This window comes from Rhinolophus sinicus, linkage group LG03, assembly GCF_036562045.2.
Source record: "Rhinolophus sinicus isolate RSC01 linkage group LG03, ASM3656204v1, whole genome shotgun sequence".
Classification (NCBI taxonomy): domain Eukaryota; kingdom Metazoa; phylum Chordata; class Mammalia; order Chiroptera; family Rhinolophidae; genus Rhinolophus; species Rhinolophus sinicus.
Window position 1 is genome coordinate 137,906,572 of NC_133753.1, and position 18,336 is coordinate 137,924,907.

The 18,336-nt window shown below is 40.0% G+C and overlaps 1 long non-coding RNA gene across 2 annotated transcripts in view; it reads right to left on the reverse strand.

Moving 5' to 3' along the window:
• Positions 1–11,254, reverse strand: part of LOC109434639 (uncharacterized) — a 44,392-nt gene extending 33,138 nt beyond the window's left edge. The window contains exons 1-3 of one of the 2 annotated variants that reach the window (XR_012494991.1): positions 10,343–11,254; positions 3,257–3,382; positions 155–981 (exon numbers count right to left, since the gene is read on the reverse strand). This is a non-coding gene — a long non-coding RNA (uncharacterized LOC109434639). Of the gene's footprint in view, positions 1–154; positions 982–3,256; positions 3,383–10,342 lie in introns of those variants that run through there. The other variant, XR_002135845.2, reaches the window with a different exon arrangement.
• Positions 11,255–18,336: the final 7,082 nt, after the last annotated feature.

Sequence of the window (18,336 nt, forward strand, 5' to 3'; positions counted from 1 at the left end):
TAATATATTTCTTCTTAATATCTAAAATATCTTCTTAGCTACAAGGAAATTTGAACCTGTTGTTAAACTATCATTTTATAAAAATATATTTTAGTGTACAGTAAACAAATGTGTTCTCCAAAAGGAGTAAATTGTTCCCAAATCCCTATATAAGTCCCTGTTGTATTACCACATCTAATCTGAAAATTTATTTTACAGCTTTTCCTTATTTAAAACCTATAACTCCTTTGAGAGAGTGTGGGTGACAAATTATGTTAACTATATTATCAGTGCTAATAAGTTAGAGTTTTTTCATGTTTCTCTGGATTATCTGGAATTCCAATCCAAACACATGTGTGTCTCCTGTCATTATCATAGTTTGTAACTCTAAACTGACATGTTCATTTTGGCATCTGTAATACTGATTCATTTAACAAAGATTACTATTACAGAAAGTTGAAATTTTTTTCTCAAAAACTTTCCCTATGCCTCTGAAGAAAAAATAAAAAGTCTTTAAATGTGAAACATTATCATCTTTGAAATATGGGTGGCCAAAAAAAGGGAGGATAATACCGGTGGTTATTTTATGATTACTTATTAGGGGCTGTAATAATATAAAATAAAAGACTCCAGGAGGTACTCCCTTTCAAAAATTGAATCCTTTCCTTCCTTCCTTCCTTGTATAGAGTGACTGAGTGGGAGTCTCTTGAATTGTTCGTCTTCCTTTTATCTAATATTCTATTAATCTCCAAAAAGATCAGTTTGAGTCTGGGAAAGGGTTTTTAATCAACACTTCACAGAGCTTAAAGCTACCCTACCTAACGCGTCAGCTTTGTCAGGCGGTTTTGGATTTGAAGCATTGCAACTGTCATGCACTGTACTAAAAGTAAAGAAGGTACACCAAGTGGAAGACGTTGAAAAGAGCGAAATAGCACAAAGTCGATTAACGGAGATCCGAGAATAGAAGTAACCATCAAAGCATTCCAGCGTTTATCTTGAAATCTATGTAGGGTTAAAAAAGAAGAAGAAGTAACAATGATAGTTTTAAACCTCACACTTAGGAGGGATGAATGTTGATTTAATTGATTCATTTGGATCGATGTTTTTAAAGTTTCACACCACTGATCTTTCATGTAGTGATGTCTTTAGCAGTCAGCGGTCTGACATGAGCCTTCTCAGATTTCATCAGTGGGGCTCTCCATGACATCTGAAATTATGCAACAGCCTGTGTGATGGTAACTTTGGAACTGGGAGACCTCGATGCCAAAGAGCATGGTTAGATTGAAGAACTCTTGTTCATTCTTAGCACAAAGGTTTTAGAGGAGTGCTAATTGTAAATGAACCATAAAGGTAAAGTCACCAAATATTATATAGTGGTCTTTAATTGCTAGGTAGGAGAAAATCATCCTCAAAGTTTGACCATTAAGTGGCTATCACACAGTGACCAGTATTTTCCCCTTGAATGTAAAAAGCTTGAAAATGGAAATTTGACTTAATCCATGAGGCCTTCCAGACAACTTTTCCCAGTCCTTTGAGATCTATCAAAAACCTTTCATTATAATTTTGTATTGTTGGAGTTGAGTTCTATTTGAAACAGACATGAAACATGTTTCTAGAAAGAAATCTAGAGAGGCCCTGCATCTTTCCAGATCATTCAGCTTTTTCTTCCATGGCTATTACATCGGGTAATATGGGAGACTGTCATAGGTAAAATAATGTTGAACTGTACTTTGTTACCAGCCTGCAGTACCAATACAAAGAATCTGAAATGAAAAGGCAACCAACACCCTAAGAATGATATGTCTCTTTTTAAAGTTTACAATTTGAATAATGAACTTGGATAGAAACTTGGCAGGAAAACAAACCATAGCACCATCACATCACCAACCAATTTCACTTTTCTGTCCAATTTCAGAGTGCATGTGTTTGTGAGTATTTCACTAGATCAGTGACAGCTCTTTATTTGCATAATTATATGCTCTGGTCTGAAGAGAAAACTAACCCTCAAATTTCATGGGTCACCAAACTGCAACAATCAATGTTTTATCACGTATGCTAAGCAAAATCTAAGAAGCTATATGAAGTTTCTTGGGGAGTTTTTACTCCTCAGAAAATTAAAGAGTTTTCCTCTCCTGAATAGATTCAAAATCTTTCCAAGTTCTTTGTAACTGAATTCTGTTTGAAGGCAAACCTAGAGATTAACATGTAGATCTGGATCTTAAACTCACTAGCACTACTTCAAAGTGGCTTAAGAAGAGCAGCATTTTTGGAACATTGAACTGTTAAATTCTAAGTACTGTCCTTCATGCTATGAGGAAAAATATTCATCATATTATGATTAGCCAAAATGTAGTCTGAATTAACTACAATTGAATATGAAGCTCATTTATTTCTCTGAAATAACTCAGGGTTTTTCTAAATACCTAATCAAAAAATATGTATATATGTATATATGTGTGTGTATGTGTACCCTATACATATACATATTCACCCATGGGGTACATATGCCCAATCCCTCAGAAATAGAGGACATACACAGTATGTATATGTCATTTCAGTGCCTGTAACATAGTAGGTACTCAATGTATGGTGGTCACCAGGATTGTTTGTAAATTTATTTTAAATAAATTTTTCATGTTCAAATTCTACAAGGCATTGTAATAAATATTTTAATGCCTCAAGTTCATCTGTAAATTGTCTGTACATAATGTGTATTTGTGTGTAAAGTGGCTTTATTTCTTTAAAGAAAAAAGGATTTAAACTTGGTGTCTTTAGTTTGTAGGCAATCTGCCAGACTTGAAATACAATGGAGCATACAGATACACGCAGAGAGTGACTTTGTTATGGAGTTATTAAAATCCTGGAAAATAGGACTTTACCTAGGCTGTTAAGGAATACACTAGGTGCATGATTTAATTATACTGTACAGGATTTAGTATGAATTTCATTTAAAGGCATATAATGCAATGCCTTTTATTTGAAGTGATCTGTTTGTAATATATTAACAGTTTATCAGTTTTCAAGAAAAACTTTAGAAAAACACAATGAGAGAAAAAGTTTAAGAATTGCATAATTTTGAAGTATTTTATTCTCTATCTTGAAGAAGGAAGAGAGGTCTTAGCTCAGGTATCAGAAACTTCCTATATTTCAAGTGAATAAGAAACCAATTTCTCCCAAGTTTTTTAAGTTATATTACAAATGAAAGATTTTCCTTCCCTTTTAGCCTAAAAACTTAATCATCTGCTTATAGGGAACACTATCCACAATCACATCTCACCTTTTTCTGAAATGTTCACTTTGTTAGACGCCCTGTTGGGCCACCCCCATCATCTATCTCCCCTGAAACTGTTGTTTGGATTGAAGATCTTGGATTCCTCTAGGTGAAACCTCCTCAAAATTGAATCTGTAAAAAACAAAGTTTTGCATTTTTATCAAACAAAATGAGTTGGTAAGCAAATGAGTTAATACTTCTGTCTATGCAGTAAAAACTGAAAAACAAAGAGTAGAATCCTAGAATACTGGTTAAAAGTTTATAAGTTAAGGACCCATGTGCCTCTGAGTTATTAACTTGCATTTTATTTTTTAAGGTATAAACTCTTGAAAGGAATAGACAATATGTGTGCCTAATTACCTTTTTTTCTCTATTTGACCTTTGTGGGAACCTGGCTATGAGTTTCAAATAAAGCTCTCAGTTTTCTACTCTGCCTGGGACACAGAAAACTCTGTTATTTCCCACTGAATTCCACACATGAAGGGATTGACCCTATAGCTGAAAGGCCTAGGTTTTCTCTTTTTATAATTTTCACTGCTTTTGGCTCAACTGCCACTTAATCCCATTGTGTCTGAGAAAGGTATCTCTGATCCAGTTCATCTTCATATACCTCCCAATAATTTTCCAAAGGCTTGGGGGTTTTTTTAATCATAATTAAATAAATGGTTATTTTCCAATAAATGTTCATACCTTCTCTTGGTACTTAGATAATCAGGATTTATCAACTGAAGAAATATTGATGGTTAGTTTGGTTTGGGGGGCTTTTTTGGTGTGTGTGTGTGTGTGTGTGTGTGTGTGTGTGTTTACTTTTGCTTTGCCTCAGCAAATTACTTAATATCATCCGCTGGAATAACCAACTCTAAAAATAACCCTAGCACAGAGTGTCACAATTTGGCTTTCATGCAGTTTTGAAAGAAAACCATTAAAATTGCATTGATCCCACAAATATTGATCTAGTGCTTGATATCAAATATCAAATGAGATGCTGTCATTTGCTGCTGATGATAGTGTCAGCTGTTTGAATTCTTTCTCTTCATTGTCACATGGATTCAAGTTACTGAGGGTAAGATTTTCATGATTAACACATTAAGATATTTTTTTTCTGTTTTTCACATTTCTGGTTTGACCAAACATAGTATTCTACCTGAATTTTTTGTCACATGATTTTATATGTATATGTATGCACACGCTTTTGTAAAAGCATGTATTTTACACATATGTAAAATTATTTTTTTTACATAAGTGTGATCCACCTACTAGGTAGGCTATGGTTCTGTTTAGTTCTTTATCCTAATTTTTAAATAATTTCTATCTGTATCCTTCTTTCTTTCTGGTCACTTGTCTTAAAAAATCAAATTTGTTTTAAGAAGTTGCAGTTGTTAGACTACGTTTTAGAACTTAGAATGAAGTCTGTGCCATTTCAAACTTACACACACACACACAAATAGGTAAATTGCTCCTTTTATTCTTGATGACAAAAATATAATTGCAACATTTGGTCAGCGTGGAGTTTAGAGAATTATTTAAATAAAATTGGATCTATATATTTTTAAATACTTTCTCAAACTCCAGCTAACTCATGCTGTGCTTTTATATCATATCAGATCCGGAAATAGCCAAGTGCCTTTGGATATGTTTAAGGTCACAAATCACCCTTTTTCTTTCCGCCTTCCTCTTTACTTTGTAACATCAAAAATTGATGGTTACATTACTTTAAAGTATGGAACATCTTAAAGAGGACGCCATCCTATAATGACCACTTAACGCTGTTGTCAGACTACGCAGTACAGACTGAGAAACAGAGTACAGCCCTCCTTGAGTACTGTTTAAATTGTACATCCACATGCGTATTTTCCACATTCGTGGGGAGAGAAAAAATTCCCAGCCGCACTAGTTGTTGGTTTCTCGTTCCATTTTTACACCTGAGCTCTGTGTGGGGACAGCGACATGAAGCCGCGTTCTTCCCAGCACCATGGACAGCGCTCAGCGCGCCCCCTTCCCGCTCCCCTTTGCCAGAACCCCGAAGTTCTGGCCCTGGCCTGATTCTTCTCTCTGACCACTCCCTCACCATAGGAAACTGGCTGTTGAAATATTACCGTCGCAGCCCAGAGCGACAATTAGTTCAAAAAGTATGCAGTTTGTGAGTGGGCAGTCTTGTTTGCTCCATGCTTAACCGAGTGCCCCAGAGTTGACAAACCATTTGCCTGCTCCCCGATTTTGCCTCTACTTTCTGATAAAAGCAGAGCCACTCTCAGTCATTTTTGTGGTAGAAGTCTTATCCACACAACTTTTTTTTTTTTTGGCCACCTTTTTACCACCACCCGGTAGCTGGCCAGATCTGTACTGGCTCCGGTCTAAGAGGTGTGTCTGTACTGTAAGCACATTCTCCCTGGGCTGGGGCTCTCAGTCGCAAGAAACCTGTGTTTCAGGAGATGTACGTCCAGACACACCCGACCCGAGGTCTCACGGCTCTGCGCGTGGCCGGAGCTGTCGGATCCATCTGGTGCGCCCAGGTACTAGCAGTTATCACAGCCCCGAGGGAGGTGGCTGGGCAGCGGGAGCCTGGCCGGGAGGCTAAAGAACCTGACAACAACTTATCTGACAGCACTAAAAAGGGGGCGCGTCTGGTTCAATACCCACGACCACTTCTCCTCCTCCTTGCAGACCTCAACTTCAAGCTCCAAACTTCCTCACGTCCCCCTTTTGGCTTTCTTTTTTCCTGCCGTTAAGCTAAGTACAAGAAAGGAAGATCACTTCCGTGTGGTGTCCTTTTCATTGCATGGTCTCCCTGAAAACATTTAAGTCACCACTCCTACGTCAAGATTAATTTATAAGATTTCAAATTACACCTGGCCTTAGTGAAAGTCGCCTCACTTGTTGGGCTTTGAGTGAAATCTCGTCCCTCCCACTGGAACCCTGTTCTACTCATCTAATCTCTTGAACTGACTTTGAAGACGAAAATGTTATGTTTAGAGCAGGGGGGTGGCCCAAAACAAGATTTTTATTAAATATCAATTGTACAAAAATAGTTTCAAACCAACTTAATCCAAACTTTACCAGTAATGGCCAGGAATGTGAAAAGGGGAGAGAACCCTCATATCTTAAGTGAAGGCATGTCTTTCCTGTAAAATAGCCTTGATAAACTGATTTCAAATTGCTTCTGTATAGTTAGTTACACGAATTACATACAATACACTTCAGAATAAAAGTATTCTCTATTTGACATAATATTATAATGAAAAATTTCCGTGATTCTTCAGTTTAGCACTGTGTTTTATATCCCTTAAGACATACAAATAGTTTATTAACTATTTTATAGGTTAACAATGTAGTCGTTCTCATGAAGCGCTGCTTACATAAAGTTTTTGCCCCTTTTTAGTGTGCAAAGTCACTGCTGAGTTCTCCTCAAAGATGGTTTTTCTTCATAGTTTAGTCATTCTTAGGGTCACAAGAATCGTTTGGCTCAAATATTAAGACATGTCTGTGCTATTGGAAAAACTCCGCCATGCCGGGGGCTATTTGAACCAGCGGCATGACCCTCCCACGAAAACTGGGGAGAACTCATGTTGAGGCAGTTTGGTAGCTCCAATGTGCAGGGTCGTAAAGGGGACCTGTTGAATAATAGTGACTTGGAGACTCACATATTCTAGACTGGGGTCCACCTCCCAAGATCCTAACTGAAATATCTCCATAATGTTTGCATGCCTTTTGCTGGTATAATTTTCAGGAACTTGGTCCATGAACTGAGCTTCCATCTTTTGATAAATGATATGTGTTATTCTTACCTTCCGGAGGTTCGGGAGCAAGAGAAGGAATCAAGTGTGAGGCGGGGGAGACATGGGGGTTTCCTTTGTGGGTGCAGGGGAATTATGAAATTTGGGGGTTAAATAGATAGCACAATTTGGGGGTTAAATGCTAGCACTGGGTGCCTAGCATTTGGGTTTTGGGGAATCACCTTCACCAGGGATTTTCCTTATGACCTGGGGGACAGGGTAGTTAAAATCTTCATTTAAATAATCAGGAATTTCTTACTTGAAAAAAAGTATATTCTTGACAGTTTCAGAAGAACTTTTCTGGGCTATTTTAAATCAATCAGAAATTCCCAGAGCTGGGTGAATATTTCAGGACCACTTTGCCAGAGATAAAAATGTGGAGAAGAGAAATACAAGAAGCTCATTTAAAGAAAAATAACAAATCAAAACATTGAGTGATACTGATTAGCCTCCCCCCCCCAAAGTAGATTCTCCAACGATGTTTGCTCACCACCTGTGTGTATTTGATGCTACTTTAAACCATTTACAGCGTAGATAGCCATTCCCCTTTTTATCAAGCCTTTTCTTTAATTCCAACTCTGGTTTTCTAGAGGATTGCTACTGTTCCATCCATTTCTCCCCCTTAAAAGTCTTTTAAAATAGTTTCCTTGTCTCTTTCTCATTTGTCAATGTCAAATATACACTGCCTATTTAGTTAAGGAAAAGTGTGTATCTCATATGTTATAAAAAAACAAAACAAAACCAAAGTTTCTTGGAAATCAATAATCTCTTAAACACTGGCCAAGACACCTTGGGGAAGGAAGAAATGTAAACAATAACTACCAAACTTCAAAATGACAATGTTGGTTAAAATCTGCGGGATGATCTCTCGAATGCTGGTAGTAGGTAAGAGCGATCGACTGCGGAGGGGACGGACCTCCGCGATTACATCGGAAGGGCCAGAGGTGTCTGATGCCTCACTCCATCCTCTGCAATTTGCCCAGGGAGCTAGCTATCTTAAAAAGTCGGGAGTTAATCCTAAACTTTCTTAAAAGACATCTTAGCAACCAGACAAGTCTTCAAATAATTGAGCTGGGATATGGCTGGATGACCACAGGGAGGTTGCAAAAGACAGTTACCCCCATTAAGAGAAACACCATGATTTTAGTCTTTCCTAACATAATTAAAGGTTTTGCTAACACTCCTTTATTTTGTCTCATGCTGTTTTGTTTTTTTTAAAAAAAATCACCTACTCCTCTGGCAATTCGAACTTTAAAGGAACTTTAAAATAAATTCAACCATTTATTTTCTGTCTTTTAAAGTTGTGAGGAAATAGACATGTATATGAGGAAATAGACAAAGCATTAAAATACCTGAGTTACACATTAGCTATTTCGCTGTTGAACTTTAGAGGGAAGAACACACCTAGTTTTTAACTTAGTCACTTTTAAAACTATACGTGTTTCTGGAAAGTAATACCTGATTGGATTAAATATGCAGGAGATTCTAAACTGGGCTCTCAAGAAGTTAATAAAATATATGAAATTCCTCGAGTTAAGTGTTGGGAGGGATTTATAAGCTTTTGAGGATCTGTTGATCCACTGGAAGCACAACTCACTCAAATTTGAATTCTCATGATCAACTTTCAACCCTGAGAAAACGAGAGCCATTTGCTTAACTTAATCTGGAACATATGTTTGCACCAGTAGCAGATTTTTTGGTGTGTGGCTGGGGCTGATCAAGTTGTAAATTTTCCGCTTTAGGTTTTCAGCGCCTGCTAGTTTCAGCCTAACACCTAGAGAGAGACTTTGCGGGGTTCTTCACCCAAGCAGCCAAAGTTTAACGAAAGGTTTCCAAACCACCCACCCAGCTCAGAGTGCTATTGGTTTTCCCAGAGGTAGAACATATCTATACAAATTGGCTCTCTAAATCCTAAAAGCAAGTAACAAGTGAAACTCTCTTTTGTTAAAGTGTTTGTAAAATGTCTATATAGAGGTTTTCTTTCTCTTTCTTTTTTCTTTCTTTCTTTCTTTCTTTCTTTCTTTCTTTCTTTCTTTCTTTCTTTCTTTCTTTCTTTCTTTTTTTACCTTCTTCACCTGCAACCTTTTCTTTAAGGGACACACAATGGTATGAGAGAAGGAGGGTGCCGTGAAAGTGACATCTTCATTGGATAAAACAATATACAGGTCCTTTAGGCTCATCTTAATTTTTTCCATCAGAAACTTAGAACTATTGATTTTCTGTCTCATTGTGCTTCGACACAAAAGAGTTCTTTAAAAAAGTGTTTTGAATATCTGAGAAGAAACACCCAATAATTAAAATAAGTAGACATTAGAATCCAGAAATCATCCTTCACATGAAACAAGCTTTGTGGTGGCTTGTATTCTAATATAAAAACACATCTCTTTGTGGACATGAATTCTCATATTTTGAGCTTTAAAGAAATTATAATAATTATTAAATCAATTAATGATATACCATAATGATAAATGAAAGTAATAAGTTCCCTAATATCATCTTAATTAATCCTGAAATGGGAATGGGTGGTAGTGGTGAGAGCTAGAGGTGGAGACACTAATGGTAAACCTGAAGGATAGTAAATAACCATCTGGGCCTTCTGATTTATCTCCTTCCTGAAAACCTCGATCAGATTACTGGAGGAAAAGTTACTAAAGTGCTTTAAAATGCATCAGAACGAGTAATTGAGCCATAAATGTGCCCTAAATTCAGGTGCACAGTTTCACTCAATTTTATTATTGTATGGGTTAAGATGAGCAGCTCCCACTTGGACACTCCCTTAATTAAAAAGTGGAAAAGGGTGACAAAAACAAGGGCAATAATAACATTACCAGCACTATGCTAATCAAATGCCCACAACTAGTTGAGAACAACGGTGCTAAAAAGCCGCTTTAATTCTGAAATGGAAGGTCCTGAGACACCGAGCGCCATCTAGCAAGCAAAGTTAGAATCAAAGTGTGCCGGAGTCAAGCACACACCCGAGAAACCAGGAAATTGGGAAGCAAAGGCTCACTTCAAGATACACTTGCTGCTCCTTAACCACCAGCTCAGTCTCACCTGAGCCCAGCACTATCTGCAGGTTTCTGCTCTTCGCCCCACCAGCCAGCTCAAACAAACTTAACTACTGAGGTGAGACAGACCCTTTCTGCCTCAAGCTAAGGCTAAAGGACAGCGCCTCACAGGATTGCTTATTGTCTTTAATTAGAACGAGCGGCCTTTCCATTCCCACCCCTCCACCACCAACCTCCCCCAACCAGCCCAATGTCTAATTCTGCACCTTCCTCTCCAGATGGGGACAAAGAGCAGCGCCTGGAAAGCTCACCTTGGGCTGACTTGACTCCCAGGGCTTCAGCGCAGAGGAAAGCTCATCGCTGGGAAGACCTAGCAGGATCTGAGAAGTCATTCTGAGTTTGCAAGGCTGCCCAATCGTCTCCTGACAGGCAATCCGAGCTATCTCTGAGTGGCATAGGACACAGTTACTTAAGCCACAGACGGTCATGGAAACTGAATGCTGCCTTCCAAATATGAATAGTATAACTTTATTCTTCTCCAGGCAACCAGGTCTTTGATATTTCCTTTGGCTGAAGAAAAGTCAAAGGTAGCTAGCATGCTGCCAAATGCCCGTTAGTTTGTAGCTTGAGGGGGAAAAACAGCATTTTTCCCATTTTTTTTAGGTTTGAATGATGTTACCTAATTATAGGAATATTCTGAGGAACTAGGTTAACAAAACAAAGCTTCTGGGATTATGATCTAAAGAAAGTAAAGAATAATCTGCTGGTTTCTGTATAGGCAAGAACTATACCAGTCACACTGAATTCAAAAGACTAAGAGGCTTAATCTCAATATATCTGCTTTCTAAAGTACTTCTGTTGAGTCTTTCTGGAATTTCATTTTAAGATTGGCGGGGAGGGGGGACCCAGTTTATATACATGCTAGCCTTAAACTAGTCCTAATTTCCTGCTATTGAATATTGCCTTTGTAATAACTCATTGATTCACATTGTTCTTGGAATACAGAGCCAGAGCTTAGGTTTTCTATTGTTCTGTCCCCTGGCCCCACTGCAGACATACAATTTTTCCCAGTGAAGTGTTTTGTGAGAAAATAACTAACAACCAACCAAACAGACCTTTAAAAATGAATATTAAAGTATTCCAATTGAGTTTTAAATGCTACTCCAATCTCAGGTTTGCTTCTCAATGATAAGAGGCATAACAGATATGAAATAACAGTTCTCTTTATTTTCCTACTATGCTGTTTACTGTGCAAAACAACTCCATTGAGAATAAAGGAAGCATTAGGTAAGAATATGCTCAAAGTGCTTATTAAAATATCTCCACAGGTTATAGTATTTACAGAACAAAAATCCCACAAAAATCACAACTCACCCAACAAACCTAAGCCAATAAAGAGAGAATGTCAGAGCTTAGTTAACAATTTCCAAAACATCTAAAACATTTCTATGAAACCTCCTTGTCTCCTTATGCCTGAAAGCCTATGTAAAGATCTGGAAATGGAAAGTGGATACAATTTATACTGACTCTTCTTCTCTTCCTCTCTGAACTTCAGAGAAGTTCCCAGGACAGTCTTGCCTCAGATCACAATAAAATTTTAACTTTTTTTTTGTGGTGTCTTGTTAAATAGCACATTTCTCCCATCAAGGTCTTCTTAAACACGGAATCTTTTCCTAGACAGGGTACCCAGCTGTTTAATTTAACATTGATTTATTGCTTTTAAAAGTAAATTTACACACATGCCAGCAGCGCTCTGTTTTGTTTCCCCAGACTCTGAGATTTATTTTCTACTTAGCGCTTGTCTGACAAAACAATGTCCTTTAACTTTATTACACATCGATGAGGAAATCTGTCTTATTTTTGTTCGGATTTATTGCTGTGTTGCTTGTGGGGACTTTTGTGATCCAGAAAGGCTGAGGTTCGAAAATAAATAGAAAATTAAACAGAGTTGATCACAAAATAATAAAAACTTAGAATATGGCCCAGCATATACCAACCTGCTGGGGGGTAGGGAAGGGGCAGAGGATGAAGTTCCCTTAGTGAGCACAGTTAGCTAGGAAGAAAAAAATATATATTTTAATGGGCAGGTAGCATTTGAAAGTGAATTAGCCAAATATGGGTTCTGTCAGATCTCCAAGTTCTTGGTTAAACTGTATTTGGAATTAGAGGGCAGGGAGGCAAATCTGCATGCCTCCCCACCCCGTGGCTGCCTTACCTCCGTGCAGAACTCCCAATTATCACATGTTCATGATGACTGAGCCCAAGGGAATTAAGATGGACTTTGAAGCAGCTTTTACGGTACACTTCATCTACATTTGGGTTTTCTTTAGTTCTCATTAAAAGGGCCACTTTCTTCTTTTCATTAATATACTGTCTTTGTGTCCTTCATTTCACACTCTTTAAAAAAGTTCTCTCATCAGATCAAGTGCAAAAAGGAGGGGATGACATAATAACCATCATAATCATGGTAACAACAACAAACAAGGGGTACTGTGGGTTTAAATCTTTTTTAAAAGACGGTTTTCTTCACTATAAGGCATGGTCCTTCCACAATTCAAGATAAAAAGCTGGGGTTGAGAATGGAGATAATAAAAGTGTTTCTAAGGTTAAATTATAAATACAGGCAGGCTTTTAAAATCTGTGTGTGTGTGTGTGTGTGTGTGTGTGTGTGTGTGTGTGTGTGTGTGTGTGATGAGCTTTCCTCTCCAAAACTGATTTCTCACAGAGGCATCCAATAATCACCTTAGAGGTGTTCAAACAAGGACACTATCTCTTTTCTAGGAAGAAGTAAAGATGGGACAGGTTTTGCTATCGGAGTGAAGGAGAACTTTGTAAGATATTCTCTTTGTTTCCCCCACAAATATGCCATCTTTGACTAAAGACCTCTGTCTGAAAGCGTGACTGCTCTGCTGCCTTATCCACTCTGGTGAGTGAGTCCACGAAATCATGTTAAAATGTTTCAATAATTTTTACCAACCTAAAATCTTTAAGATTTTTAAAAAAATAATGGATCATTCTTGCTCCTAAAATACATCAAGGCACGTTTGCACACTCACTTCCTACCTAAAAAAGAAAGAAAAGAAAAAAGAAAGATCTCTAGCTTTAAAGGGGGGAGGGGAAGTAAACTCTCCTAAACCTAGAAAATTCTCCTATTCACATTCGGAGCTTATTTTTTTTTTTCTTCCCTGTTTGCCCTTTCAAAAGGAGTCCTGTCACTCAGAAAGGAGCTGTTTCTTCCACCTCCTCCCATCCACCCACAGGCCGGCCCCCCCCTCAGCCTGGCCCCGGCCCACCCCGCGGCCCTCCCCGCACAGTTTCTTCCAAGTGCTTTTCAAGTAAGAGCCGGAGAGATGAGAGGTGCGGCTTCTCCAACGCGGACCCAGACAAGTACTTCTCCTCCCGGCAGAGCGCGGCGGGCGCAGCCAGCCTGAGGCCGGCAGTGCCTTTTCTGTCAAGAAGCCACACGGTACCCAGGCTGGCGGCCCCTCCCGACGACCGGCCCGCGACACGGCGCTCGGGCTCGTCACGTGCCCGCGCCCCACGGAGCCCTTTGTTAAGCCCCGCGGTTCCCACGCGCGGCCGCAGCGGCTGGGGCGGTGCCGCTGAAGGGATGCTCCCAGCAGCCTGAGGCTTGGCCTCCGTTCACCCGGATGGTCCAAACACCTTGGGCGGACGCCCCAAGCACTTGGCAAATCAAATTTCCCATCACTTTGGGGGAAACGGACCTGGGCCACCCCTCACGTTTCTAACCAAAGGCACAAAGCGGGGGCGGGGGGTGGTGTTGAGGGGCTCAGGGAGGGCGTGCCTCCGCTCAAGGGTATAACCACTGCTCCGACTTCCCTCCTCCTGCCATTCCGCCTCACCAGTTTCTGGTCTTTTTTTCTTTTCTCTTACCCTCTGCCACGCTCAGAGGCTCAGTGGGTGGGAGTATGTGTGTGTGTAAATGTGTGTGTGTGTGTGTGTGTGTGTGTGTGCAGTTAGGTGGAAATTTCATAAGAATATGTTCTACATTTATAAACTTGCCAGGATGGGGAAGTCTGCTCTCGAGTAAACGCACTGATGGGAGAGTTTAAGCGACTTATTTGGGAGGAAATAGGGGGTCAGATTTGGTCTAAGTGGAACATCTGCAAAACATTCAAGCAGCTTATTCAACAAAGAATCTAGCCATTTATTGTAGAAATAATAAAAAGCCACTAATGATTATGGTTCCCACCCCTTCCCCCAAAAGGCCAAATCCTAATGAAATAATTCAAAGGTAGGCCTCATTTCCTAATAGTGGAATTAAACAACAACAAAAAAAGGGCCCAACTCAACTTTCCAACTCTGCCTCCTTAAGGGCCTGGGAACCTTGCTGAGAAATTAGGTAAATAAAAGGCAAGTTGGAATTTCTGTTGAGCTCAGGCTGCAGTGCCTGACTTGCACATACTTCTGCCTTGATACACAATTAAATTACAGTAAATTCCTCTTTAAATAATAAAATTTGAAAGACTCTTCAGGATTCGAAGATGTCTGGGGTTAAGTAGCTTTTAAACCGTCAGTTTTTAAATGGCTTGTGCAATGAATAGCTACCTTTAAGTCCTAAAACCATTATAAATATGCTATACATCTGGGTGCCTGTTTATCTCTCCATATTTCTTTTTAAAATGAGGAAAGCATTCATAAAAAGCTACTTGGCACACTTTATTTTAGGAAAGCAGATGTTAATTTTTTCACGTATCATTTTATGACCAAGTACATGTGTAACGTTGGAAAGCATCCAGAACGCCTCTATTATTTGCTAAATGACTGTTAGTTGAGGCATATTATTCTCAGCTTAACCACGGTACAGGTTATATCAATAAAGTAAACATCTGTGGTTTTTTTTTTAACCTGGGGAAGGCTATATAAAGAGTCACTATAAACGAGGAGAAAAAAGGAGTTTGGATAGGAAGAGCACACCTGCGTTGCAGCAAATAGGATATTTATATTGTTCGGTGCAAAACAAAGTCCCTCAGTCGGGCACTCGGGAATATTTACATGGCGGGAGATAAAGTTGAAAGCCTTTCCCGGCGTGCCCAATGGGATTCTCCCTGTGGCCTTCTGCGTGGCAAGATAACAGGTACTGAGCGCTCCTGGCGGCGTCGGGCCTTCGTCCGCCGCACCCCTCCACCGCGCCAGCCAGCCGCAGGCCCAGCCCGAGGTGAGCCAGGCGTTCGGACTCTAGGAATTCCCAGGCACTGCGGAAATTTCAGCGGGGTTCCCAGCCTAGAAATATGCTCAGGAAGCGTCCTCATTTGCCCTGCGTCGCTGGAGGACGCCGGCGCCCAGGATAAGCCAGTGGTGTGATAATTAATGGAATACAATATTTATGGTCCGATGTATTGACTCTGAGGCAAGCGTGCCGTGTAGACAGTCCGTGGGGGTCTGACAAACAGGGGGTGAGTGAACAAACATAATGACCCGAGTACTTATGTCTATTCGGTTTACTCACTTAAACCCGAGGTAGGTAACGTCATGATAAATATTAATATCCACCTAGACAGCCCCGCCGTCCTCCTCAGCTCTCTCTTCCCGAGCGCTGCCCTTTACAAAGAGGCCAGAGAAGAGGTTTTTAACATAAAATGCTGCAAATATGAAAAATAGGTCACCAATAAAATTGGTCTCAGCATGGAGCGTAATTGCAACAAAGTGCCGCCGAGTAAAATCGGGGAGTGAGCTGGCTGAGGCGGCACAGTCGCGAACCATCTGGTGTGTATTAAAAGTGGTGCTGTAAATATTGCTGAGAGCTAATGCATTATCGGCTTCTATAAGTGCACAGGGCCTGTAAGCTTTCCATATGTTAGAATATGTAGATCGGGTGAGGGTAGAGAAAGGTGTCCTATCAATCACCGGCTTCTAAAGCATTGTTTTGCCCACTCTTTGTGGAATTTTGGCCAAAAAGTGTAGGATATTCATTCTCATTCTCTCCTCCCCACCCCTCCCTTCTCCCTCTTCTCTTTGCTCGTTCTTTCTCTTTTTCTCTAGTCCTTTCTCCCAGCTCCCTCCTTCCACCCCTCCTCCTCTTTCCTTCTCTCCAAGGGGATAGGACAGGCATTGCTGACGTCACTTCACATCAGTAAAAGAGAGTAACTGTTTCAGAGAGAGGGAGAAAAAATTCATCTGTTTTTCATCAGTGCTAAAGTTTTGCCTTTTTAATAGAAATGAGCGGCCCAGCCTGAGTACTCCTTCTGTTTTGAAGCTTTTGTGGGGTGGTCAGAAGAGATTGGGAGGTGTTCTTCATCCTGTGAGTTGAAGCATCCTATAAGTGTTTGCCAGAATCAGCTCAAATAGATAAAACTTAAGAAAAGTAAGATGCAAAACTGATATCTTCTAGAGAAGATTTCACATCCACACCTCCTAGGCAACTTTTGCCAAGGAGGGTGGAGGGCTTCTGGCTCCGTGACACTTCTGCTTTGACTCCTGCAGGTTCTTCCCTTCTCTCAGGTTCCTCTCTCCTTATAATTCCGCCCCCCACATACCAAAACCGCCACACACAGCACAGCTAATAATTTTCCTGCTGTCACATTACTTTGCTAGTGAAAACAGTTAGAATCCTCCTTTTCCTGATGATACCCCACATTTAAGAGTTTACTATAATTACCCCCTCATCTCCTCGGAGTCCCCCACCCCTATTTTTCTCAGCTACAAGTTTTTACTCAAATCTGGTGCTGGGAAATTTCCTTACATTGTCCCAAGAGATCATTTTCTCTCTCCCAATATTGTCCTTGTCTCTTTCATTCTTCCTATTTCATGTCATCCTCCCCTTCCCTTCCTTGCCTCCCCACCTCTCCCTCTTGTGCACATACAGTACAAACCTCCAGCACTTTCAGTGTGGATAAACCAGCTGGTTATAACAACCCACGTTCAATCAGCAAATAAATAAAACTCTTACTTTTTTTTTTTTTGGCTGCCGGCTGCATTTCCCCTCTGGCCGTTGCCTCCTTTAATTATAGGAGCTATATTTCTTCCCTGGGAGACATTCGAGGGGATTTCTAGTTGGAAACTCGTTTCTGCTGAGTTATTTGGGAGCCAGGACCAGTGAGTGAGTGGCCTGTACCCAGAGCCTTTGAGTGAAGTGCAGATTGAGACATATCGAGTTCCCTCTAAAAGGATCATTTCATGTGGGAGGTTGGACACAAAGTTTGCACTCGTGACTGGCATTCCAGTGAGAGACATGCATATTTTAAAACAACAAAGCAAGCTAGAAAGAAGGCTAGGGGAGGGGGAAAAACTTGGAAAGAAGTTACTAAGTGACAAACATCTGTCAACATGGGATAATTTGTACACTCCAATGTAAAACTATCTGCCTCATTTGATGGAGTTCCAGGCACAGGATCCAGCAGAGCAAAGTGGATACATATTTATCCCTGTGAGATATTTTCCCCAAAATAGGTGTAAGGTGATTAAAACTGCATGAACGAGTATAATTTAAAAATGTTTCTTAAAATAGTGGAGGCCTCTATAATTGCTTCTTTCTGATAGTTAACATAAAATTAGATCCCATTTAATTTTGAATGATTTACTTTATTTAAACAAGGGAGAGTGATAAAGTAATAAGCAGGACGTTTTTATAGAAAATAAAATGATTTTTTATCATAACAAAAACAAAACCATGCAGAAGAAAAGAAACAAAAAGCTCAAACGATCCCTGGTTGCTATGTTCTAGAAGTCTTTAACTAAAAGTACCAGTTTTACATGTGTATGTGAGCCAGACATATAAACATCCACCTCTCTGCAAGTCAACAAGGAGAAATGGCAAAATATTTTCAGAAGATTTTCTCCCTCATGTAAATTTGGAGTTTCAACAAGCATATTACACTTTGAGAGAGAAAAGCAAAAAAGTTCCTTCTTTAGGAGGGAAGTTTTTAAAAGCAGAGTGAAAGATCAGGCAAGATCCGGGAAGGTCTTTTTTAAATATATATATAGCTTGAATTTCCACAACCACATAGGAAGTTCAGGCTCCAGCCTCCATCGAGAAATCTTTTTCTCCTGCAGATCTGAAGACAAAAGGAGAGGAGGCCTGGTGGTGAGCGGGATATCTCTGTTAGTTGTCAGCGCAGGTCCATGGGTTAGGAATGCTAATGAGCCCCTTGGCCAGCTGAAGACTTGGTTCTCTCTCGCACACCCTGACGCTCACACACACTCGAGCTCCTGCGTGCCGACTGACAAACTCACAGACAGAGCCTCATGCACGACCCTGTCTCTCTCCTTTTCCCTCTGAGCCCAGAGATCGATCGCTGACCCCACCGTTGGGCCAACGCTTTATTTATCTGGCTGCGCAATGATA